This window comes from Dromaius novaehollandiae, chromosome Z (assembly GCF_036370855.1).
Source record: "Dromaius novaehollandiae isolate bDroNov1 chromosome Z, bDroNov1.hap1, whole genome shotgun sequence".
Taxonomy (NCBI): domain Eukaryota; kingdom Metazoa; phylum Chordata; class Aves; order Casuariiformes; family Dromaiidae; genus Dromaius; species Dromaius novaehollandiae.
In genome coordinates, this window is record NC_088132.1 from 63,846,910 (window position 1) to 63,872,751 (window position 25,842).

Here is a 25,842-nt window from a genome sequence, read left to right on the forward strand (position 1 = left end):
CGAAATGATTACTTATCTTTCTTTTGAATGAATTTGCACTGTGAGTCCCTTTTATATTGTTATGTATGAAATAGAAACGATTTTATTCACAGGTGGTGTAATGTCACCTTTTTCCCATGTTGAACAATGTATTTTGATAGTTACAGACCTTGGGCAGTAGAACAAGCTAACTGTTAGGCTGCAGGTGTTCTTCAGCGACTAAAGATTAGCAGAAAAGCCAAATGTTGGTTGGCCTGTATACTTCCTCTCTGAAAAGAAAATGGGAAATCATCCAACACGTCCCATTTTCCTTAGAGGAAACTAGTCACAGGAACAGGAAGGCTGTGTCAATAAAAAAGGCAGAGCTAAGCATTTTGTGATTGTTTTTAGCCTGAAAATGTTGAGTAAAGGCTATGAACATCTATCTGTATATCTTAAAGAGTTGACACTGTCTAGCAAAGACACAAACCAAACAGTTTCAGAATTGACCCCAAAATCCACCCAAATTTACTGACTTTGTATGGATGACAAAGTCTGCTACAAAAGACAGAGAGATTGCTACAGAACTGTAAAAGTCAGAATTGTTTTATATCTACTTAGGCTCAATTCCAGTTGGTAAGACACATCATCATTTTGTGTCATACTCTCCAATGTGTATGAAAATCACATTAACCCTACAGATGTGGCAGGGCTACACAACTCCTCATCTTCCTGCTGACTGGCTGTCTGGAAAGATCATTTACTCCAGGAGAGCTCTTATCTTGTGGCCTGGTTTTCCAAAGTCATGTCAGTATTCATTCTTTATTAAAACAACCTAGGAAGAAGGTTCAAGATGGTTACGTACTGCACCAAAAAAAAAAAAAAAAAAAAAGAAAAAAAAAAGGACAAGGTTTATTTTACAAATATTTTTACTTCAAACTGACAGCTCAGTTTTGAAAGGCTGCCTCCTGATATTGTCTGTGATTTTTGGAGCGCAAATGCGCTAAGGTAAACATCATGTCATTTACACCTTTAATTACCTGGCTGCCTTGGCACATCAGATTGCAACTATACAAAAGACATCGTTTTCACCCACAAATATCCTAAATTAACACCTTCTTTCACTCCTATCTAGAAAACGATAGGCTGATTTTCAGACACAATTTAAGAGCATCTCCTTTCTGACAGAATTTAGGACTACTTTCTCAGGCTCTGTGTTCCTTTTCCTATGGCCTCCTGCCAAAAGTCTGGAAGGTCCTTTGTCATAGTAATTGTGTTTTGAGTGCTATATATGCCTTGGGTTAATAGCAAGGTGTATTGGTGTGAAACAGACAATTTAGGAAGCATTAGCTCATGAAGTAAGTGTATGTAAGCCAGCACCTTAAGGTGTTTTGCCTAGGGCAACAGAGACGCAATTATCAAATGAGAAATTAGAGACAATTTGCTTTTAAAAATGCCATCACGATTTCCAATTACTGGAATGTGAAAAAAAAAAGCTCTCTACCCTAAGATGAGGCATTTCCTTCTTAACCCATCCGGGGAACATGGGAGGAGGAGAATGTATGGCTAGAAATATGGATGCTTCTCTATGATGGTGCTCAGATGCTTGCTTGGAGGGGTAGGAAACATTTCAGAAACCTCTGATAGATGCAGGTGTAGTCGGGACAGCTTTTCAAATGCTATGGCATTTTTCATTCGTGGAATAGAGGGCTACAGATATGCTCAGGAGTGGACGCAGCTGTAGCATGGATTGGGGAATGGTGGAGTGGGGAAAGGCCTGCTTAGCTAGCCTGTGAGGCCTCACGCTGCATGCCTCTGATCACCTGTATTGCACTGTTCCTGTCAGCAGCATGTGAGGACTGCAGCCTCCCTTGCTCATTTTGAGTGCCCCCTCACTCATCCTCCTCCCTATCTGTAAATCTGTGACTGTTGTTTCCATCGCTGTATTAGAAAGAGGCACATGAGCCATTCAGCTGTGCTTGTTGAGCTTCTTGTTTGTATGTGTTAGGTCATGATATTTGGCCTTGATGTGTTTATAAAATACACTGTCTCTCAATGATCATTGCAGAGCTGTCAGTCTTCCATGGTCAAAATGTAAAATGAGAGCATTTTTAAAATTTTTATTCTGCTGCTGCTGTGATCATTCTCGTTTTCACAATAGAGCTAGATAGCTGCCTCATTTTTGTGCCATCCATAACCTATAACTTTCAAAATATACTCAGATGACCATTGCCATTTATGGTCTCTGAAGAACGGGCACATAATGTCCTAACATCACAAACATCTTTTATCTCCCCACAGCCATGCTAAGGAAAAAGCAACACTGTTCCCTAACTAAACAGAAACAGGGAAATGGTGCATATAAAATAGTATATCATCTCTGAACAGATTACCAGGTATCCTTCAGCTTTCCCAGGAGGAGGGAAGAAGAGTCACTTTGTTTCTTTGTTTTACAGTACTGTTATTTTAAGTTCACAAAAGATAAAGAAGTCCATGTACAACTGCTAATAAAATTACTCTTTCTGATGGAGGTTTATCATTACAGCTGTTTTCTGTGGCCAGCAATGTTCAGGGTTTTTTTTGAAAACACAGCTCTTGAGGCATTATGCATGCAGAGTCACACCCCTCATCGTTACATAGCAGTGATATAGTAGGGGCAATTTCTCTTTTTTACCTCACATGAATTTCCTATGAGAGAAAGAGATAAAAGATCCCAGCACCATTTGTTGCCTCTGCCAACAAACAGCATGGTGAACTCACTGACCTTGCATCTTTTTCTTTTGGCTAAGATAAAGTCAATTCCTCCAGGTTTCACCTTGTCTCCACAAACCTTACTTTCATGGTCCTAAACTGGGCATCTTACCTTCTCTTTCACTAAGGGGTGATGTCTTGCACCAGCTCACAGCGTCTCTGGGTAAGACTGTGTATGTGGGTAGCCACCACTGAGCAGCTGTGTCATTTCACAGCAATCCAGCAATCCTCCTCTGGGCGCATTGCATTGCCTAGAATATTATTCCTGTGAAAAATTAGATTACTGGTGGGTTGAGAAATCCTGGTGGGTTGAGACCCAGATAAGGATAGCAGTGACATGAGATGGTAAAATATTTTTTTCTAAAGGGTGATGCACAGATTGGCAATTAATATTCTTAGATTCACTGAAATCCAATGGGAGCTTTCCAAATTACGTTATTAGGGCCAAGATTCTACCAAAGTGTCAAGAGACAAAATCAAACACTGATTAATAAGGATAAATCCAGACTACCCAGAGTTCATGCCCTAGATGTTGAAAAGCTGTAAGTTATTCTCTACATTGGACTAAATCTGTCTGTAGGTTATTCAGTATATAGGTTACTCAGTTATGTGGCATATATAGGTAAGCAAGAGTAAACACAAAATGTCCACTGCTGAAGCTGTTATCACAGTCTGGTGTATTCTTTCTCCAAAATAGGAATATATTATTCTGTGTTTTTTATGGAGAATTAGTAACTTCCTACTATTATGTTGTATGCATTTTAAATACTAGTTTCATATATGTAGAATATCAATTGCTTTACATGGAAATGACCTTTCAAGATTATTCTTTTAAATATAATTCAATTAGTTATTTTGCATGACAGAGATAATACAGTTTAAATGCTTTCCTCTTCTTTTGAATAACATCCAACAATATTTTGACTAGTCATTTCTGTCAATTACAGCTCTTGAAAAAAAGGGAAAATTTTATCAAAAATAATCATAGCATGTAAATATGTGGCAAATATATTTGAAGCATTACAGTACTGTGATGACAAACATTCCCTTGCTTTGTACTCTTCAAATACATGAAGAGAGCAAATATACATGAAGTGGTAAGAACAAAATTGCTTTTCATCTTTTGTGGATGTTGGTTTTCCAATGGGATAAGGTAGGACAGCATAGAAAAGTTCCACACAAATAATTTTTTTGTGGAAAATCCAAATTCGAGGTTATAACATGTTCAGACTAGAGGGAAGGAAGCATTTCTGCAAATGTAGAAACTATACAAATTCATAGACTAAATATTGTTAAGGAGGTGTTCCCTGAGGAAAAACAGATTTTAGACAACTTCACTTATAGAGTCCACAATTTGAATATTAGCTCTTCAGGTGTTTAAGTACGAGAGACTGGTCTTAGCTATAGGAGATGAGTAAGGAAAAGGTAAAACCAATATGCTGAGACTGCTAGAACTGTGCAAGTGACCTAAATTTTACAGGTTAGTAGTGATAGTACTTATTGGCAAATAAGATATCCTGTCCGCCTGTGCTTGTGCAATGCCAGTCTCTTTCTGTTAGTCATTTAGTAGAGGTTTGATGACAGTTTTGCGTTCCTGGATCCTGGGGAATGACTGAAGGACCTCCCTCTATATGTCTTCTAAATGGCAAGGTGTACACTGGGACACTGAAGGTGCATGTTTTTATGCATATTTGCATACGCACAAGGTTTTTTGCAGAAGCAACAACAACTTGTTTGGGTTGTGCCGTGGCTCATTGCTTCCAAAAGGCTGTGTATGCCAGGCCTAAGCTCCCCTAGCTACTTACTTTTTTGGTAAACAAAGCAAAGAAGATTCATGGATCATTACAGCTGCCTGGCATGTTGGTGGCCTAAGTAACTTATCTGTTTCTGTAGGCTTTATGATATTGCCCGCAATTTCCTGGAGGTGTTTCTGGAATTTACTAAACTCAGGACACGTGAGAATAGTATTTCATGGAAAACTGACAGACTGCCTAGATATGCAGCCAATTTGTGCCTCTAGCTCCTTTCCTTGAAGCTGCTGCTTTTGACGTGTGCGGGAGGTCTAAAAGATGGTTAGAAAAGGCTATAAGTGGCAGCTTGTATTCATCTTGCTATCCAATATTTGCTGGAACATACTAGTTGATAGTGGTCCAAGATGGCTTGTGGCGATGCCACTGGGCCATGAAAGTGGGATACTTAGGGAGTAGTCACTTCCACAAACCTACCCAGATGAATGCAGAACATCTTTTGGCATGTACATGTGCTGAGTGTGCCTGGACATATCCACATGTGAATGTGCTCTGAATTAAATCTCTTTAAGAAGAATCAAATGCCTGAGAGCTACAGAAAATTAATTTCTTTAGGCTTGAGTTCTTTTATAAGAAATACAGATACAGTAATGACTGATCTTTGTGAAGTATTTTGAAGGGCTCGAATGCAGATGAGGACTTAAAATGGATATATAATGAGAGAGAATGCTACTATGGTAGTTATTAGAAGGGATAAGAGGGTTCTTCCCTCATAGAGTTTACATTTTCAGTATATACACAGCAAGATAACTACCGACTAATTACATACCCCACAATTAAAAAAATCAGGGTGAGAAGCTCTATCAAAATGCAAAACATGATTATTGCTTTGGGGTCATGCAATTTACAACATGAAAAGCAAAACATATGGGATTTCTATGAGTCAGAAATTAATTTGTGTTTCTAATGAATCATTGCCCTCCTGATGATGAAAGACACATGTATTGTATTCTGTTTACAAGTTTTATTCTGTTTCCTTGGCATTGAGGGTAAGAGTATTTTTTACATCAGCAGTAACAGAAAATTATGTAGACAGAATACAGTTTTTTTCAAATAATAATCACTTGTGTTAGCTCACCCTTTAATTGTAGATAATTCTAGATAGTTGTTCATATCATAATACCTAAGTGATTTCTTTGTAAAATCATAGATGTTTACTGTATCTCTCTCTTTCTCACACACATTCACCTGCATATACATATTATGCAATTTAGGCAAACATTCTAATCCAGACAATTCTTTGAGATTTGAGAAATCTATATATAAATTATGAATTTATTTTTGTCTTTACAAGCTTACGCATCTTTTTATCTTATGGCTGTCTCTACATTTTTTAATTCATATGCCTTATGCTAGGGAAAAAGGCCAATGATATAAGAAGTAGTGGTATTATCTCAGCAGAGGAAAATGATGTGAAAGTGATACATTTCTTAATTTGATAAAATGTGTGCTCAGCCTTACTTTGCACAAGTCACTTTTTTTTAACAGTAGTTGCCAATGGAAATACTTCAGAGGGAAAATTGTAAATCTTGGAAAGTCTGTTTGATGGGAGTAAGGTCATTCCTAAATGAATTCTGTTTTGTGAAAATTTTTAAAGTTTCAACATTTGTTTTCAGTACTACTAAAATCATGAGCAGTATTTATTCCTCTTTTGGCTTTTATCTGTAATGTTTTACTTATTTCAGGGGTGTCTTTCATTTCAAAGAATTGATACTTTCCAATTAAAAAAAAAAATCTATCCAAAGATACGTGTCCTGCACTGTTAAGAGTTTAGATCCTCAGGTGTTCCAGAGCTTGATGCACTTTTGTGATAAGGAACAAGTGAAGATCAATCCTGGAAAAACCTCTTGTTTTGTGAAAAATATTGAGGCTTCACCCTCAATGCCTTTTCATCACTGTTCCATCACGGAGATTCTGGAGCCTAGCATGAATGAGTCAGTTCCTGGCAGAAGTTAGAATAGCCTGGAGGCTGCTTTAATTTGAATTGGCCAAAATTGCTTTTCTAGACAAATTTCCCAGATTGCTCACCTACCTTCAGTCAAGAAGAGGTGTTCACCCAGTACACTTCTTCCTCTCCTACATTGCCCACTTTCTTTCTTGATTGTATTTCTGCACGGTTAAAGCTGTCTCAGGTGGCATGTGTACACACTGGGACACATAGATGGATATACCAGATCACGCTCTATTCTTGTTAGGAACTTTAGTCCAAGTGAGATAGTTTCCACAGACATGACTGGATCAAGCTGATGAGACGTTTCGCTCTTACAGCTGAGAAAATCTCATTAAAGGCATACTGAACTTGACCTATTTGAAAGGAAATGGGAAACAGGAATCCAGTTTTCCAAAATAATTGACTTAGATATATCAATTCCATATAGTCTAAGAATAATCTGCTGTTACGGAGTTGCTATACTCTTTTAACCTAGGCACACTATTGTAGTGTAAGAAGTAAATACATGCAAGGTCTTGTAATACGCCAAGCATCCATGTGAAAGAGACCCCTCGATATGGGAGTAACATTGTGGGGAACCTGCCGTTCTGGTCCACGCACATGCCATAAGGTGTTCGGATCCAGGCTGGGTATCCACGATGCTTTGTGAGGCAGTGTGATCTAGCTCACTGAAGGCCACACCTCAGGGTGGTGGCCTGGGCAACTCTCTTTGCTTCCCTGCTTTTTCAGTTTCCTCCCATGTTAAGTAGGAATACTGTCAGACATCCCTTGTAAAATGTGTTGACAAAGAGTAATGAAAAATGGTATTTATTATTATGGATGACTGCTGAGAAGGCTGTGACTGTGCATCAGAAGTGGAAACCTCTTGGCATTTGCAAGTTATCAAGACTCATTCCGTTGCATAACTATGAAGCAGGTAAATCCTAAATCTACAAAATGATACTGTGGAAATCTGTATATTATCTGGCAATGGTTCCCTGATCGCTCACCATTAAATGGAAGTTTTTACAGACTCTGCATATTTTACAGCTGCAGTTGACAAAGGATTTCATTGAACCTGCTTTGGAAAGTCAGATTGATGGTAAAGGATTACTGCAAAAAGTCACCTATGAATTTGTAGGAGCCTATCCTGAAGAGCACGCAAAATTGAAAGAAGTGAAATCAGACCTTAAAATTCCATAGATATATAAACATTCAGTATTGTACTATGAGGTACTGCTTATGCGTATTTCTAATTGTTATAGAGGTTGACTACTGTTCACCAGAATTACTGTTAGAAGAACTATGTGCATAGGGAATATTTTGATACAGTTACTGTAATCTCGGAGACAACCTAAAGTAAATACTCAGTGATTTTTTTTTTCTTTTTCTTTTTCTTTTTTTTTTTTTTTTGCTTTTTAAACTTTGTCTTTTGTTCTGCTTGTTTGTTTGGAAACAGGGATAAATATTTCATTTTGATTTTTTTCATATTTCAACTAAAATTATTAACCAAATTTGATCTGAATAATTGTGAACAGTGTCAATCCCTCCCCAACTGCATGATTCATTGAAATTACTACCCCTGAGAAAAGTAAACCAAAAATGTCATCAAGCTTTGCATATGGAGAATTGCTGTGTTTCAGCTTATTGTGCTATGGTCTGGGATTTGCAGAGCCCTGGGCACAGAATATCTACTGCCCCAGATCTGAAGTTTTGGAATTGGGTGTGTACCAGGAGGGAGCAGACGTAGATGTCTGTGGGAGAGATGGAGAGAGACTGGGAGAGGGTTATCAGAAGACACTCGTATAATACAATAATGAGATTTTCAAAAATAATATTTACCTGTACCAAAGTATGGCTGCCCCTGTTCGTCACTACTGTGTGCTCATAAAAATCTCTTTAGTTTCTGTGCAGTAGCTACAAGGTCCAAGTACAACTAGAAATCAGTACAATAAAATAATGTCTCTAAGAGCATTACTACATTACACAGTCTGACAAGCTTTGTTCTCGTCATGTTGAGGTAGAGACTTATAATTCTCCTTACACTTTACATCTTATCTTCACTGCTGACGGAAACTTTTGCACAGATGGGAATGAGGGCAGCTTACAGGCCTTAAATCTGTCCTTTTGAGGAGATGACCAACGGTTTCTCAGCATTGAAGCATATTAGCCTCCAATATGAAAAGAAAGGCAACTAAAGGATTTCAATCTCAGCCCTGCCACATTTGATTTTATTCATGCAGAAAACAGAGCAGACTCATCATGCCAAATGCTCAGTAGTGATGCAGCTGCTTTCTGCCAGTGGGTCATCTGAGTATCACAGAGCTGTCGTGGGGACTCGTGCCACAGATCTTCTTTTGTCGGAGAGGAAAAGGACTGTAATGGGGACTGGCAGATTTGTGCCAGAACTGCACTTTAGCCCCACACAACTACACAAAGCTGGTGTAAAAATAAGAAGTGCTTGCCACAATACAGAGGGAGTATTTGTGCTCAGGGCAAAAGAATGTACTAAGCATATTTGTTCTCTGCTTTGTAATTCTTAAGTATCTCCATGATCTGTAGTTGGACATGCTTGAAATGATCAATAAAATGAATTATCCTTTGTTAGGGAGGATTTCTGGGTGTTCATTTCCTTCATGGAGAAACCAAAGAAGGTTTTGTCTTACCCCAATTTCCAAAGACAGTTTTAGAAAAGCCAGGAAGAGAAATCCAGTCTGATCCCTCCTGGAAAAATAAAAGGGATTAGGGGGGATTCAGCTTGATGCTTTCATATCTCTCTATATTGTGATGCTAGTAATTGTATCATAACATGTCGGAACAGTTCTTTCTGCAAGTCTGTGTTTAATGAGTGCAGAGCCAAAACTACTAAGCTATTCCCATGCTATTATGTGGTTTTGTTGAACTTTAATCAGAGTGCAACTGATATAAAATATATTTCAAAGGATCTGTTCTGCACAAGTTGTTCTTGGTTCTAAGGTAAGGCTTTGTATTATAGTACTCTGAGCATGCTACTCTGATAGAATTAATCACAGATTTTCATGCACCATGAAAGTATAGTAACAGCAGAGAGGGATCTGCTGTTGGATCATTCTGTTGGAATGGTAGTCACAAGCATGGGAGTATGTTTAAACAACGGCAACCCCATGCAGCATTATCCTGCTCTTACACTGTAAAATATTTATGATTTTCAAAAGTATTAAAGTCATGCTAAGGATCAAACTATTCTGAGTTAGAGCTGACTAACTATTTCGGGATGCTGAATTACCTACAGTACTCAGATAATTTATAAGTACATAGGTATATTGGGGCTAATTAAGAATTGGTTCTCAGATGTAAATGGTCATTTACAGTTTTCTGAAAACAGTTGTGTTTTCTGCTTTGATCTTCTGTCATCACTGTTGAAGATATAATTTCACTTTTCCCCAAACAAATATGGAGTGGAGTGTTCTTAACTAATAAAGCAAAAATCACAGCCCATGAAATAAACCACTAGCATAGAAATTAATAATGAGCTTGTGTAATTGCTTTAGAATTAGTCCAAACAGTAGTTTTCAGTCTAGCATTTCAATAATTTTTCCAAACTTCTTGCAGAATTGTCACTAGGGCTGCTGAATAGGGCTGCTGAAATTTGTCATGCCTTCCTCCCAGAACCAGTGGCTGCTCAGCTGAGACGTATTCTGTGCCTTTAGATTCTTGTTTGCACTTACAAGTGTTAGCTTAGCCAAAAAAGCGCTGATTAAGCTGTATTTCACAGAAGGTGCAAAGTGAGATAGTCAGTTTAGAAGCTTTAAATAATGATATGTTGACTTGTTCCCTTTTCCACTCAATGCCATGTCAAAAATGGCATCTGCATATAGAACAGTACAATGTACAGTGTGATTATGAATGATTTGTTTTACCAGTCGCAATCTGAATTCCACTGGGATTGTGTAAGGCACTTGGCATGTTTAGTATCTTATCATCTGTAAGCAGACCAACAACACAGTAATTAGGAAAAAAATGCGGAAGTTCCTTCAAGATAAACCCTGCATCTTATCAAACCTTTGAGGTTTTACTCATCATCCTCTGCTTTCCAACCCTTCCCCCTAGCTCTCGAGTATCTGAGTTCAGCTTTGAAAAGTCATTCATTAGCTCAGCCAGTATCTAAGAGCTAGACTTAACAGATACAGAGTAGGTACTGAACATCAAAAGTACTTACATGTAGCAGCAAACTAAATTTGTACAGCTAAAGTAGTTACTGCACTAGCTGGCCACTACCTGTCCCAGAGGCTAATGCCCTCATACTAAAGATGGACAATTAAGTGTGCAAATAACCACAGTTTGCAGCCACAGTTGAAAACCTGGTATATGTACTGAAGATGGCATGAATTTCAGTTCACATTAAACACCACATTAACAGTGCAAGTGTTACACTCAGAATTGAGGCATTGCACATAGATGTGTGTCCTGCTCATCGCCCCTGTCAGGAATAAGGCATGATAGGTGCTGAGGGAAGGGTCGTAATCCTCACAGGCATCCAAGTTTCATCAGTTGCTGCATGTCAATCAGTATCTAGTTTGTTACACCTTCCTGCCAACTATTTAACGGAATTTACAAAGTCCAAGTTAGGTGCTTTGACTTATTATGAAACGTATGGAGCAAGTTAGGACATGTCTACCTGGGGTGCAATGGAGCACAGTGCAAAGACTTCCTGACCTGGTAAATTCACATGGCCTTACTGGCCGGGGTCTAGAAGCAGAATCACAGTATTTGTGTGATGCTGTGCCAGAGTTAGCTGGTCATGTATGCATGTAGCCATCATAGTGTCTCTGCAAGGTGTTCCCCAATGCTGCTGTGTTAACAGAGATGATGACAACATGGGTGTATCTGCCTGAAAGCTATATATAGGGTGTTAGGGGCTTAGGAATGGGGTCTGCGAAAGGTAGTCCTCCAAGAGGAGGCCACCCAGTTTACCTGTTGGTGAAAGGCTAAGTAGAGGGAAGTGTCTTATACCCTGACTTCTGGTACTTATATCAAAGTCTGGCCTGCAAGGAACCACTTCTGTCTGCTCAGAATTCACAGCCGTGAGCATGTTCCTGAAGCTGGACCACTAACCATCTTCTTTCAAAAAATTAAACAACGGCAAAGAAATCATGCTTCCTTTTCAAATCATCATCAACAATAATGGTAGAGTCTAGTTCCCATTCTACTGAATATTCAGCATAAAACAGGAAGTTCTTCAGTGAAACAAGCTCTGGGCCCCAGTCTTTTCTCTCATTAAGCTTACAGAGTCATGCTCCCACCTACTCTTTTTCTGGTTCTGCTGTCATTTTTCTGTACAAAATTGACAGCTTCTCCAGGAGGAAACGTGAATGCCCTCATTCCAGAGTACCTTACTGACTAGCAGCTAGGCCAGTCTCTTTTAGGAGGTTAGAAAGAAATTGCATCCTAATTGCCATGGGTGGGTGCTCTAGCCATTAATACCATAAGATATTAGATAAAAGGGAAACAAGACCATGATTTGTCTAGAGCTCTGTCTCTTGCACATATTAAAGAGACACCTGCTAGGTGAAGCCTTGAGGCAGGACAGGTAGAGGACAGCTAGCTCGTGAATCCCATGAAAGCTTAAGTGTGAATTAGTTGCTGAACTGCCCCAGACTATCAAGGTTGGAACATTTCTGAGCAAAGCCTGAAGCAGAATTTTAGGCAGCTAAAGAGCTTTATAATTAAAAAGTTAGGTGATTAAGGACTTTCTCTACCTCTAGGGCTGGTTGTAGCTGAGATAACTGTAGAGTCTTTCTTGACAGAACAGCTATATTCACAGGGCTGAAGAGAGGGGGTGAAGGGCCGTTGGCGTGATTGGCTGAGGACAGCAGGGGATTTCTTGGGCCTGGCAGAAAGCAGATATGAGCAATGTGGGTCTGGGAAGGAAAAGTTAAAGCCAATTCAGTCTTAAGCAAGCTTAATTACATTTCTCATCGAAAGGTTTCTGGGTCAGCTGTTGCCTATGTGAGGCTTTACAGAGCAATTAAGGTGTTATGTATAACCAGGCAGAAATAGGGGTTATGTATGACATTTTAGGCTATCTTTTAATTTAATAACTGTCATTTGTCTTCCCATCCTGTCCCATCTTCCTCATTTCGTAAAAGAACCTACCATCTTGACAATGAGAGATAGCAGAGGAAACCTAATTATCTACTGTGATAACACAATCCAGTTTAGGATTCACAATTATAATTTAGCCATTCAGATATGTTCAGAGTGTGAATATTCTGCTTTGAACATCATATAAAACTGCCACAACAATGTTGGTTTTATTTTGACATTTTCGTGATGTAATTCAGACTGTTGTCTTCTAGTGAATTCAGACATGTTTACACTCCATGGGAAATATGATGCGTTCTTATCTGGAAAAGACTGCTACGAGGATATCTGCTACAAGGATAGTGCATTTAGAGAAGGTCCTGATGGTTTAATCTTGTCCACCTTATTTAGAATTAACCAACCAACCCATTGTTGGGGATCTCGCTGTCCATTCCACAGCTAAGACACAATGAGAACTTCTAGCTGTGCAGGTGGAACTGGCTTCTGACCGAAGGGTGAAAGGTGGTGGCAGAGTCTGCCTTGTGTTCTGCAGCTGCATGGGGTAGCACTTTGCTTGCACTGAATGTGATTTTTGAACAGCAATGGTATTGACTTCACAGCTTCCGTTTCAGGTCTCTGCATAGACATTTCTTCATGTACACTTACGTAAGTTCTTATGTTTGTTTGTTTGTTTGTTTTCTTAAATTCCCCCTAGAACTAAGGAAAATGTGGTATCTGTATGTCTTAACTAACCAGGCCAGGTTAGTTAATCTCAATTTTAGTCCCACAGGGACACTGAGGCTTGTTGTGAAGTGAGGGATAGCATAGGTAGGGGCTAAAGCCTATGGACATTACTATAGAAAAAAATTGGTTTTCATGGTGATTGGAAGGGAAAGAAAAAACAGACCTTCAGGTCCAGATTTATCTGCTGACTCCTTCTATGAGATGAATCCAGATACTGCTCAGTTTGACAGCTCTGTTGTTCCTGGGCATCTATGCCAAGTTCTTGGAGGTACTGCCCGGGATGGAGAAAAAGCAGCTAAACCAAATTATGTTCTATAGCCTGCAGGTATCAATAACCATTGAAGTATCAAAGTAAAACCATATTTCAAAATAAAAAAAAAAAAGAGAGACTTACATTCGACATATTTTCTCATTTTCTTCTTACAACCCTGTTGACCTCAAGGAAGCCCTGATAGATAGTCACCACAAGTCAGGTGACCAGATTCTGTCTTGGAGCAGAACTGTTTTGTTTGTGTTTATAGTCTGTATAGGGTGGATTTAGCTCAGCGAGTTCTTGGCCAGACCTATAGCTAGAATGTCCCACATGCAAAAAAGAAAAAATACACAATGTTTTTCCAGGAAGGAGCGTTTTCTTTGGTTATGCTAATCCTCCATAACCACCATAGTAGGGACAAAATAATGAAGGTTTTTTGTTCTTGTGCAGTACTGTCAGCAGCTGTTGACAAGTTTCAGTTTTTTAGAAAAACCTCGATGTATCTTCCCTCTTCCCACAATATACTCTTGCTTCATGGAGAGCAGACCTCAAACTCAGGGAGTCCTCAGATCTAGTTTGTGCATTTGTTCATTTCTCTTCTCGCCCTCAGTGTGAGATGTCAGTCCCACTCTGTTGCTATAATCTGTCTTTTTCAACATTCTTCCTGATCTCTGCAAGTATTTATTTAAATGATGACTGTTTCTTTCAATTAGTCTTACTGTCATGCTTCATTTACCTTATTCTGCAGTTAAAATTGATCATTGTATTATCTGTGTTGCTCTGTGATATGAAAGTAGTCTGGCTTTGTCTGTCTCAGTGGGTCTGATGTAGATACCATCTGCATGACCGTATATTGGCTGGGAAAGCCCTTTTCAAGTAGTGTAAAAGACTAGCTCTTAGTAGGTAATTTCATTATCCTAATTTTTCTCTTAAGCTTTAATATTCCAATTCATGTTTTTAATTTTGAGTAGACTATGTTTCTCATATATATAAATGAGAGAAAGAACATTACATTTCAAAAAAGATATTGAAATGTCATATTTATAGAGTTTTTGTGTGAAGAAAATGCTGATTTAACCTGAACTCCAATTCTTTGGTTTTCTTAAATATAGGCCTAACTTTAAGCACATGAATAGTCTTACTCACTTTGTGAGACTGCTTTTGTTCACTGTGCTTTTGCTAAGTCTGTGCTCTAGAAAGTAGCCACTGATTATCTTTAAGAAAGAGAGAAGGAAAGAAAGAGAGAAAAAAAGAAAGAGAAAGAGAAAAATGAAGAGAGAAAAAAGAGAGAGAGAGAAAGAAAGAAAGAAAAAGAAAGAACGAAAAAGAAAGAAGAAAACTATCTTTAATTTAAAAATTTGAACATTTTATCTGTAAGTTCCTGAGAATTCTGGTGACATAAAAGGAGCACTTGAAACATCAAAAAATGTTTTTCTCCTACTCTGTTGCAATTTTCTAATCACTACTACCCCTTCTGTACTTTTCATAGGTGAACCACTTAGCTTTCTCTATTAAACCCCATTAATTGTGCCCTGTTGTATTTTAGTTCACATTAAAGAGATCCAGGCTGCAAGGACACTGAAATACAGAACTGTCCTTTCCTAAAATATGAGGTCATCTGGATACAGAATAGCTGTTCTTCATTTTGCTGTATATTTTGTGTAAAGCCTTAGATTTCATTGTTGCAACATGACATGCTGTTTCCATTTCTGTTTCAGTGCTATGAAGATTCACTGAGGTGTACTGAAGCATAGGGAACAGTGACCCAGCTGAAAATATCATCTGAAGACTGTGGTAGTAGAGGGCACTGTACTTGGAATGAAAAAATTGTTTTTCTCACTGTTGTTTCTTGCAAGAAAAATGAATAGAAATAAGCAAAGGAGAATTTTCCTGAGAAGACTGTTCCTTTCAATTTTCTAAGGAAGCCTGAGGTACACTGATGATGAAAATCTGCTGTCTTTGTGTTTTTGCTTTGGTTTGTCAAAATGAACATTATTCTGGTGGCAAAACTTGGTTAAGGCATACAGTGCAGCTGAACATCATGTATGTGTGCCCAGCATTTCTGGAAATGCCTGTGTATGTTTAAATAGTAGCATGAAGTTACACACAGAGGTAAAGATAGGCACCCATACAATTGTATAGTATTTAGGGGTGTAGGGTTTTAGGTCTAGGTTAGCATGCAGCTACCAGGCCTTTCCTGGAGGCGCTGAGGATGTGAAAGTGTAATTTTTTTTTTTGAGATGTTCATCTGATGCATCTGAAAAACTGTGTGTGATGTTTTTGCTCTAGCTTATTCCAGGTTCCTGTGCTGGATTTACTAATTGAACCCTGCTATTGTGAGAATTGACTATAAAGCATAGTTGTTTCAACTCTTTTCCTTCCCCTGCATCCTAACACTTTTCGAAAAAGCATTTCCCTCAAAGTTATAGGGAACGGACACCAAAAAGGTCACACATGTAGATGGCTGAGTAGATAGTAAGAAAAAGCCACAGCTTAAGCTACGTAGCTGGCATGACCTTTTAGCTTGTATGATCTTCTAGACTAAATTAAAGACATGGGTGAGGTTTCAGAAAATAATTGTGGAGAGCAAAAATGAATCACATCTCTGGTCTGTGCTTGTGTTTGCAATGTTTAGTTTATGAACCCTGGAAGTGGACTTTGCAGCACCCACTTGAGGATCTGGGCTGTTTCATGGGGAGGCTGTGGTTCTTTCTCAGCTCGCTCTGGCTTTCCCATGGCAGCTTGCTCATAAAACCATTCCTTCAGTCTGAGGAACTTGCTCCTCTCCTGGCTGTTACCTCTTGTGGTTATGGTTGTCTGCCAGCTTGGAGTGTGGGCAGAACCTGCTTGCAACTGTCTGTGCTTATCTATGTAGACAGCCCTGAAGGTAGATGGGCGTTGTTAGCAGTGTGCAAGGCACAGTGGCCTGAGGATAGCTAGCTCTCCGTCTTCAGAGGGAGCTGAGCGTTCCTCAAGAATTGCTTTCTTTGCTGTGCCCTCTCTTCTCCCCACTTCTGAGGTCCTTCAAGTCCCTTGTGACTACAGTTTACCTGCTGGAGCTCAGACACTGACAGGCCTGAGAGTGAAATGCTTAAACAAAACTGCTACTTGATTTGTGATCAAGTGACAGGTCGCAGGAAATGCTACTTTCCTCTAGTGCTGTTTCTGTTTTCTCTGGCTGTTTTCACTGTCTCTGTCTTCTTTGCTTCTCCTTTATTCATAATGTATGATAAGGCAGCAAAGAGTTCTAGGTTGACTTGATATGGTGTGATGGGAAGTTTTATATCAAATCAAACTCTACTGTAAATTGCCTGTGGAAGTGAGCCTGACTGCTCACAGTTCATGAACCTTTCCCCTTGGTCTCTAATAGTTAACCTTGCATCATCAGCCCCATAATTTTTAATGGCACTTCAATTGCTAGAATGTATGTCAAAAACAAATTGGCCTTTGTTTTTACACAGAGGAGTTGAAAATCTGTGCTATAAGATGATAGTCAGACAAACAGTTTCCATATATAAAGGAAAGGGAAATGAAATTTGACAAAATGTCCAAACATGACAATGTGCTTTCGCTTTTGTTCCCCCAAGCCCCCCGCCTTTCGTTTTAGGCTAAATAGAGCTTCTGCTGTTTCTGATATGTTTCTTTCAGCATCTCCAACCCAGAGCTAACCAAGGAACACTCTGCCAAGGCCTATAACAGCCTTACATTATTATTTTTACAGTTTTACTTTTTGTCTCAGCCGCTCAGTCGTTGTTGGAGATGTAGCTCACCCTTCAGAGAAGACCTCTGAGCATTACAGGCTAACGACAACAGCTGACATGCATTCATGCCTCAGTCTGCAGTGTAATGATTTCAGCAGCTGTACATTTTAAGAGTGCTTTGACACATAGGTCAGAGGCTGGTATCCAGGGCTGAGCAGAGTTAACACAAAGCTCAGGGGAAGTGGATTAGGATCGGCCAGGTTTTAGAACAGCTGATCACATATTGTGGGACTAAATGTAATTTATCTAGCCCTGATAACATTAAAAAATAAAACAAAACACAACCCTATTTTACTTGAGATAATACATTCAATTTTAAAATACTGGAAAGCTGAAATGGATCTTGTTACAGTGTTGCAGTCCTTATATGAAATATGTGATGCCATGTAGGGCCCCTGTCTAAGAAATGCACTTTGTGTAGCCCCATGGATTTTCTTGATGTCATTTACTGTTGTTATAGGTAGGCAAATATTTAAGTATTTTGCGGAGTCAAAGCTCTGCCATAAGGGGCAGGTCTGAGAAGTGTGTTTCCCCTCCTGCCAGACTCCAGCCTCTCTCACAGCCCGTGCAGATGATGCCCCTGCCCAGGACTGTGCACACTTGTGCAGTGAACCCCATGCCATGGGCAGCTGCTCAGGCTGTGGGCGCAAAGGTCTGGGCAGGGTGGCTGCAGTGCTGATGACAATCCAGAGAGAGATTTGCAGAGTTCCAGAGAAGAAAGCAAGCTGTTTGTTGTTCTTTTTATATACATACATACATGTATATAAAAAACTACATGGACATATATGCATCATCCTTGAATTATTTTCCCGAGGACTATCATAAATGTGTTTCCATATTTTGTGCTAACCTGGACCTCTACTGAATTTGAAACATGGTGGATGGGGAAGAGGAGGTAGATGAGGCGTACTGCCACATACCATCTAACTGTAGGTGGTCTGAGCAGCTCACCAGGTGCTCTGCAGGAGCAGAGGAAGCCCAGGTTTCCAAGCCAGGCGCATGAGGTAAACAGCCCCCACTGCAGGGCAATACACCAAGCTTAGGCAAGAGCCGGGTTTCAGGTGCACTTGATCAGACCTGTGTCTTAACCACGGAGGGCTTATTATTCTACCTGAGTTTCATGCCTTGTAGCTCAAGGCACATGGGTGCTGACAGTTGCATGAGCCAAAGCCATCTACCTGAGCTAATAAGCTGTGCTGAGAGGCAAGTTGTGATAGCTCAGGCTCTGTGCCCAGCCAAGGCAGGAACACATAACACAGCCATGCAGACGTGCCCTCCATTGCATGAGACTGATGTAGTCCTGGTGTAACAGCTGGGTAGAGCTGGAGTGATGAAGTGGCTGAGCAGAAAGCTCAATTTGGTTTTAAAAATATACATAGTCATTAAAGACTTCTGTCCTTGCTGATCTGAATCACGTGTAGGGAGGAGGGGGCTCTGAGTCTTATTCCACGCTGCTATGCCATGAAGGGGCTGCTTGTACCTTTCTTTTCTCTCTCTCTCTCTCTCTCCCCCTCTCCTAATTTCCTATATACCTAATACCTAATTTCTGCGGGTCTAGGCATAACATAGGTGAGGGCAGCAGCTGGCTGAAAGGAATGCTCTGTCCCACATGATCTCTGTTTTCAAAGGGGAGGGTAAAACCTGTTTTGGGGGTTATACATTCTTTTGCCACCCAGCACACATTTCAAACACCTCAGAAAGATTTGGGCTGCCAACAAACTCCTGATTAGCAACATGAATGAAAAATAGTACAGCCTCAAGTTTTTTCTGTGGAATGAAACATTGTCTCGAGAATTTGTTCCCCACCTTCCCATGAAACGGGCTACCCCGTCGTTCTCGTAAAAATGCTTAGGCAGTCCAGAGGTGCTTTTATACTGTGCTTTGGTTTCTAAGCCAATAAATTGTGAGAGGAAAAAACAACAAAGAATGCATCTGCAAGAAAATAGTGGAGGAATTGCTGACTCTTAAACCTGAATGTCAGTGTGGTGATTTTAGGTGTGTATACAGGGAATAATTAAAACACTTAAATTTATTGTTCATTTTAGGAAGTTGGGCTAGGGCAATTTCAGTCAAATCACTTCACTCTAGAGATCTATGTCATGTCCATTTGCAGCTCCTTGACCAACCACTGCTCTTACTATGCAGTGACCTATTGAATACTTCATGTTTTCTTTCAATGGGTTAAAACTGTCATTCTGCAAATTAAATTCATCATTAAACTATGAAGAAAGACTACTTGATACAACTGTAATCTGTCTTCTGTGAGTAATCTGCTCTGCTCTTTCTCTGTAACAATACCTTTCATTTATCCTAATCTATTATAATTTTAATCTAGTGTATTTTCCAGTTGACAAAGGTCATTAAGTTGTCATTTATCTTCAGTGCAAGTTTCTTGGGGCATTGGCTGTTTCCTTATTTGTATCTGTCTCAGTGAGCTATCCAAGTACATAAACAGGGCTGCAAGATGTGCCGCAATTCAAACAGTAGCATAGAATTTATTATAAAGTTTCATAGTTATGCTAAAAGCTCTCATAGGAGCTGGGCTTTCTCTACAACCACTACTGCTGAAAGAGGCAGGAATGACGGTAGGTCTTGCATTTTCAGAAATTAAAGCCAAACTCAATTAATATAGCTTCTAGTCAACTTTTGCAGGACTACACTCTCCATCAGATACAAGAAAACAGATAGGGATTATGTAGGTATGCAGACAGTGCTATTTCTTTCTTAGGGAAAAAATAACATTCCTCAAGAATATCCTGATAAAATTTTTTCTAAGTTTGCTTTGTTTACAAAATTGTATCCTAATTCCTCCTCATCCTTGAGATCTTCTCTCCAAATAATCAAAAATATAACAACATTTACTTTTGTGTGTGATTTGCAGGAAAAAAATCTCTCTCCTGTGAGCTGGGTCCCTCAGGAAAGCCCTAACCTGCACTGGAAGCACTTGCACAATTTAATAACTTCAGTGGAAGTAGCACCAACACTTAGTGTTACATAAATGGATAACCCCTTCAAAAAGTGTGACTGAGGCCAGGTGGAAACAAGCCATAAAATGCTTTGGAAATACAGTTTTGTCTTTTACCTGCTTAAAGCTGTTTGTAGGATGAGTGCAGCCCTACTTAAATTTAACAGTACAAGTAAACCCTAAACCTCTGAGAGTCTGTCAGAAACAATGTTGCAAAATGAGTGATTATAATGTCATTTCACTCCCCTATGATGTCCCAGGAATCTAAGACTGTTGTACTAACATCACCCATTTGGAAACATTGAGCAAGGGGCATCATCTTGCTTCTGGCATCCTTTGAAGTAAAAAAGAATTGAATGCCGCAGTCTTCTGAGAACTGAACAAGCAGATCTCACTCATTATGTACCGCAAGGAGAAAGATAATTTCAAGTCACCACCTAACCTTCCTGACATATTACATGTCACACACACAGGCTTTTGAAGTCCTCTGCTCTGAAACACAGAGAAATGAGCCCTGCTTTCCAGGGTAAAACTGAGTATCCCACCAAACAAAACCAGGAAGAAATGAATCCTCCTTCCAACAGACAGCAGAAGTTATTTAATTACTGAACTCACGCTGTTAGCCAGGTGCTTCCTAAGCTGCTGTTGGAAAGAGTTGCCTCTGCCCCTGCTGTGCTCCACGCATCGGAGAGGGCAGCTGCGAGCGTGGTGCCTGCTCTGGCGCCCTGGCTGCCGAGGTGCAGCTGCAGCTGGGACTGTGCTTCAGGCAGCGCAGCAGGTGCCCCTCTGGAATTACTTAGGAGAGGAAACAAGGAGCAGGCAGTGGACCCATGCTGAAGATGTGGCCATAATGGTGTGCTGTATTTAACAGGGGGGCATGATCTGTGTACAAAAAAGAGAAGCTGCAGGCTTTTGTGGCCTTGGTGCTGCTGGCAGGAGTGAGCGGTGCACTGTGAGCTCTCCAGACTGGCAATTCTGCAGGAAGAGCCTCAGGAGTGTTGGCAGCTGCCTTACATCTACTGAAATTACTTGGCATGACATACTTTGTGCAAATGAAACCATTTGCTTCATCATAGAGAAATCATTGCAGAGAATGAATATCTTCTGAAAATGATTACCAAAAAAAAAAAATCTTAACAGCTTTGTCCCTCTCTTCACAGGCACCCTTATGAGATGTTTTTGAACTTGTCTTCTTCAAACAAACACCCAAACTGGTATATAGCTCTGGGAGGAAGATACCCTTTCCTTGTAAAATTCGATGTATAATACCTACAGATATTTCACTGTAGGTACTGTGAATGGAGGATGAATTTTGTGTTATATACTATGTTTATACAATGCAAACAAATAGGAAAAAAGCATATGGACTGTCACACAACTAGCAAACAGGATTTTCTATGCAGATTGAGTCCCATATTTTCAGAATCTTGTACAGCTACATGAAGTCCATGAGGAACAGTTTCTGATGATTGCTGCTACCTCTTATTATTCACATTCTTGTTCATGTTTTCTTAAATCTTTTCTTTCTTCTCATTCCAGTATTCCTTTTCTTTTCTACAGGGACACGTCTATTTACTGCCGCTTCCCTATGTTTGTGGCTTTGCTTTCAGTTTCATTTCTTTAGTGGTAGTATTTGATTGTTTTCCATTCTAAACCCTTTAATGAAGGAAGGTTTTCCCCTGTCCAGCCTCATAGTCCCAGTGTTCCCCCTGCTTCTCTGACTGGGTCTGTTGCTTCCCTTCCCTGTCTTAATATTTTACCTCCCAGAGTGCTAACCAGGTCTCCTCATAAGCCTCCCTCCTCTGCTTCCCACTCCCGACACTCATACTCAGCCCCACACAGATGCCTGCTCTGCTGCTGCCTTGCACCAACATGCAGAAACTCCTGTTGCCACGTTTCCTCCCTCCCCCCAGCCCCCCAAGAGAGACTCTCAGACATGCTGTCCCCCTTAGAGACGCTCACGTTCCCAGCTCCTCTCAGCGACACTTCTGCCTTACCCGCACAGAGACACAGTGCCATATTCTTGCTCTCCTCTATTGTCAAAAGCTCATGGTCATTTTTTCATGTCCCCCAAGTTCCCTCTGTCCTATCGTTTCTACTCTGACTCACATAAATATTTCCATGCTGTGCTCCCACATGCCCATATATGTCAGCCTAGTTGTCAGGAGCTCATTGCTGTAGTCTGCTTTCTGTCACTAAGTTACTATCCACCCTTAAGCAGGTCACACAGGCTTAAAGAGAAACTCTCTTTTCTTTTTTTTTCCTTTTCTTTTTTTCTAATGGGCAATACTTTGCATCCTCAGAGGTGCATGGTATACGATCCTTTTCCACTGATGTTTCTGAAAATCCTTAAATTGAAAGCACAAAGGAACTATTTTGTTCTTTTATTCCTCAGAACCTTGTGTTCACCTGGAGTTGGGACAGGCTGCTGCGAAATCCCCTGGTGAGACAGCAGAGGATCCTGGAGTCTCCAGATCTGTGGTCTGCCTCAACATGACTTCTCTATGAGATTTTTCTAAATTAATTCAATTCTCTCTTTTATGTGCCTGCTTATTATAACATTTTGCCTCCTTCTTAAACGTGCTTCACGTAAAAGAAAAGGGAAAATGATTCAACAACAGTTATAGTAATGTTCCACTTGTGCATTTTGTTTTATATGTGCTATGTCTGGCTGTGTTTCAAGTAATTGTAGAGATACTCAAAACATTTTTAATTCTCCCAGTTGAAAGTGGAAAGTACAGGGCTGTGAAGAACACAGAGAAAATTAAACTTTAGAATTTAAATATTTTTTTTGTGCCTTTTTCAATGCTTTGGGATGGGAGGAATGGAAATCTACAGGCATTTGCATTGTAAATTGCATTTGAAAATTGCCTGAGTTCACCCAGCTTGTGAGTGTCAGCTCTTGACATTTGATAATGATCCTAAATCCTGCACAGACTGGAAAAAGCAGGATTGCTTTGTGATCATGAGATCCACATCTGCATTTTTCAGCGGCACTGTGGGACTGTTAGGCAGTGCCCATGTGTAGTTTGTGCAAGGGACTGAAGCTCGGCGCTCACTGGGCTGGGCGCACATTGTAATTGCATGCCAGCTCTGTGCAGGGGCAAGACCTGGGCACTGTGCAGCCCCTTCCGTGCCCCTTTCTCTCTAATCCCTGGTTTCCACGAAAGGATGCACAGGCCCACAGGCCCTACAGGAGACATGGCATACATATTCCAGCAAGGGCATCAATCGAGTGGCAGTGGACAGAGGTTCCAGGGAGTGTAAAACTAGACACAGCCAGAGAGACTGGTCTCACCCTTCATTGCTTCTGACACTGAAGTGCTTCGTAAGGGGAAAGCACGCTCACCCAGAGACATTTGGCAATGTGCTAACACTGTAGACAAAGAACATTTGTTGCCATTTTAATTTCAGCATTTGCAACACTTCATAGTCTCCAGCTCCTTAAAGCACTGTACACCAGTTACACAATTTAGGCTGCTACACTGGAGTAAAAAAGAAGGCATAAATTCCTCTTCCATAAAATATCTCTATGTTTGCAGGATTCTTCTTTAGCTATCACTGAATGAAGCTTCTTAGCTTATTGCTCCCATAGCTGTGCCATTACCTTGTGATACGCTGTAGGATAGTTGGGACAGTGTGTGGAGCCGGCTGGAAGAAAGAAAGGGACCATGACAGGGTAGGTCTGTATTCTCATAATTTTTTTGTCCCATTGGTGCCTCCTAAGGAGGGGAGCTGAGTTACCACTGAAAGCCACTTTCCTTTGTAGACAGCCCTTAACTACCAAAAGTTTGTTGACCAAACTTTGGCTTCTGAATGCCAACTTGAAGCCTTTCTTTCTGCATTGTCTTCCCCATCATTATTGCACGTCTTTATCTAGAAGCTCTGGACAGAACACATTCTCTCATGAATATGATGTCTTCCATCTAAAAGTCATTTTTCATTTTAAAAAATTGAAGTATGGCTCATCAATTGAATCTCCTTCTGCATTAATCTTCTCTGGATAGGCAAAGCTATTTTAGGAGCTTTCCTCATAATCTGGGGCAGTGTGAAAACCACTGATTTTCTCACTATCAGAAGTGTTGCACTAGCATAAAAATGATGCACCATAGCCTGATTTCATATCAATTCTCTTCTGTTGAAGAGGATTATGCTACATGGGATTCCTTAATCTGTGAAATCAAAACCTATATGAATAGCCATAGTGAAATCACATGAAACTATAGCTTTGCATAAAGTACTGCTGCAAAATCAAAGCTCAGATTGTATTAATTGTGTCATGGAAACAGTTCCAAATGAACTTTGAGATTTTAAAGTTGCTTGAACTGTAAACTCAGTGAAACTTAGGAGAGGAAAGAGAAGCATGCTCACATCCTTTCCTGGATTTTAGGGGTGACTCCTATGAAAATAATTTACATATCTACTTTTAACCACAAATTGTAGGATTAACCCCAAATTAAATGCTGTGTGGCTATAAAATCAATATAGATGCAAAATAGAAGACTCAAACTGATTGCATTAAGATAATTCATTTCGGTTCACTTCTTTCCTTTACTGTTACTTCTAAACTCATCTGCTGATTGTATATTTCTTATGAGCACAAAGATGTCATCTTAATGGACATATCTTTTCATTAAGGAATGAGGCTTCGTTTTTCTCCTTTTAATGTAGAAGCTTGTCCATCAAGCATTTTCATATCATGCAGTGCAGAGAACATATGATTTGTAGGTATTTTGATAACTTATGAGTGATATTTAATTATTATTTTATTACAAAATCTACCAACCACTGTTAAGTGTTCAGTGTAAGAACCTGAGACTTAACACTGGATATCCTACTAGTCCTAAATGAAGGTTTTTTATTAGGCGTAATTAAGCTGGCAAATAAAAACATGTGGTCTTTCACTTTCTGATGTATGCTATAGCAGGCTTGAAAGTCTTAAGTTTCCAGAAGACAAATGTCGGTACAAAAGATCAAAAACACCACTGCTAACTACAGGATTTATGATGCCATTGATAAATGAAGTCTACACAAAAAGAATTAGTAAAAATAATTTAAAAAGAAATCCCCTTGTCTCAGCTCATATGTCGAGGGAGGAGGGAATGGCTTCAAAAGAAAACTACAGCATATAGCATTAAGAATTCTAATTGCTACATCAAATTACAAAGGTAAGTACCTCATTAAAAATTATTCTAAAAATACATTTCTGTACAATGAGAAACAAATGTATAGCAATTATATAGAAAGCTACGATCCTGGTAGTCCTGTAGTGAGTCATTTAGATTTCTCCAGGATGCTGGTGCAATATAAAAATATAATAGTAACAATGAATACAACTCCTTTTTCACACATAAAAACTCAAATTGTTTTAAGTCCAGTTAGTTATATTATTTATTGGATATTTTTTCTCACTGAAACTCACTCTACAGTGATTATGAGTACTTTGGTTTTTCTTAGATAATTCAGTACAATTTGCTTTATTGAACCACAAAAGATTGATGGAGGGAAGACTCTTCCACCTGCACAAAAATCAGTGATTTTAAAGCCTTTGTAAATCTCATAAGCTCCCTTTTCGGTGGCGAATGACCAATGTTTCAAGGACAATATAG

General features: G+C 39.7%; 1 long non-coding RNA gene across 1 annotated transcript in view; it reads left to right on the forward strand.

The window, feature by feature from the left end:
- The window catches only part of LOC112995773 (uncharacterized), a 33,548-nt gene extending 10,545 nt beyond the window's left edge, over window positions 1-23,003 (forward strand). The window contains exon 3 of the long non-coding RNA XR_003262246.2: window positions 22,629-23,003. This is a non-coding gene — a long non-coding RNA (uncharacterized LOC112995773). The remainder of the gene's footprint in view (window positions 1-22,628) is intronic.
- Window positions 23,004-25,842: the final 2,839 nt, after the last annotated feature.